Source organism: Acanthochromis polyacanthus, chromosome 8 (genome assembly GCF_021347895.1).
Source record: "Acanthochromis polyacanthus isolate Apoly-LR-REF ecotype Palm Island chromosome 8, KAUST_Apoly_ChrSc, whole genome shotgun sequence".
NCBI lineage: Eukaryota > Metazoa > Chordata > Actinopteri > Pomacentridae > Acanthochromis > Acanthochromis polyacanthus.
In genome coordinates this window covers 31,494,744-31,495,521 of record NC_067120.1, presented here as the reverse complement: position 1 = coordinate 31,495,521, position 778 = coordinate 31,494,744, and positions in this window count along the sequence as shown.

The window sequence follows — 778 nt, the reverse complement described above, 5'->3', positions numbered from 1 at the left end:
TTATCAGACAGTCTTCGGGAAAGTTCACCAATAAGCCATTCTCCAATGATCTGCTGATGACACTGCAGCCGGAACAGCTTTCTTTAGTAAAAGATGTCATATAAAATCACTTCAAATAACTACTGTCACTCAGGAGAACACAAAGAAGTGTGACATTGATAACCTTTCTTAAGACAGATGGTTGAAGTCATGTAGTTTATTGTTTGTTTGTTTAAATATCAATCTAAAAACAAATTGTAAAAACATACTGACTGCATTAACATCAAACCACCTTTTAAATTAACCAAACAAGATTAAAAAATATCGTACAATATATGAAAAAGTCATGTATAAGACCTTATTTAAACATTTAAAAAAATAATAAAAGTATGTTTTAAATTTTGATATGCTTAGGGTACATATGAAATAACATAATATTAAATAAATAAAAACTGTGAAGAATTACATGTATTACAAAGTCAATATCGAATAGAAATAAAATTTACGAAAAAAGAAAAAGAAAGTAAATTATGTTAAATAATAAGTATATGTTGAATTCATAGGGAAAGAATTCAGTTTTCTATTCTTCTGAGTTAGTGCGAACAGTAAGAATTTTATTATACACAATAATCAAATAGGTTGTGCAAGGTTACTGCCAAAAAATTGTCAAAATCTCTTAAATTTAACTGAGCAACTGATTTTCTGTCAAGAAATGGACACCCTGCCAAAACTTTTAGATAACAGCACAATGAAAAATTGCTGTTACCAAATTTGTTCCGAGTTTTCGTCTAGGACTTGA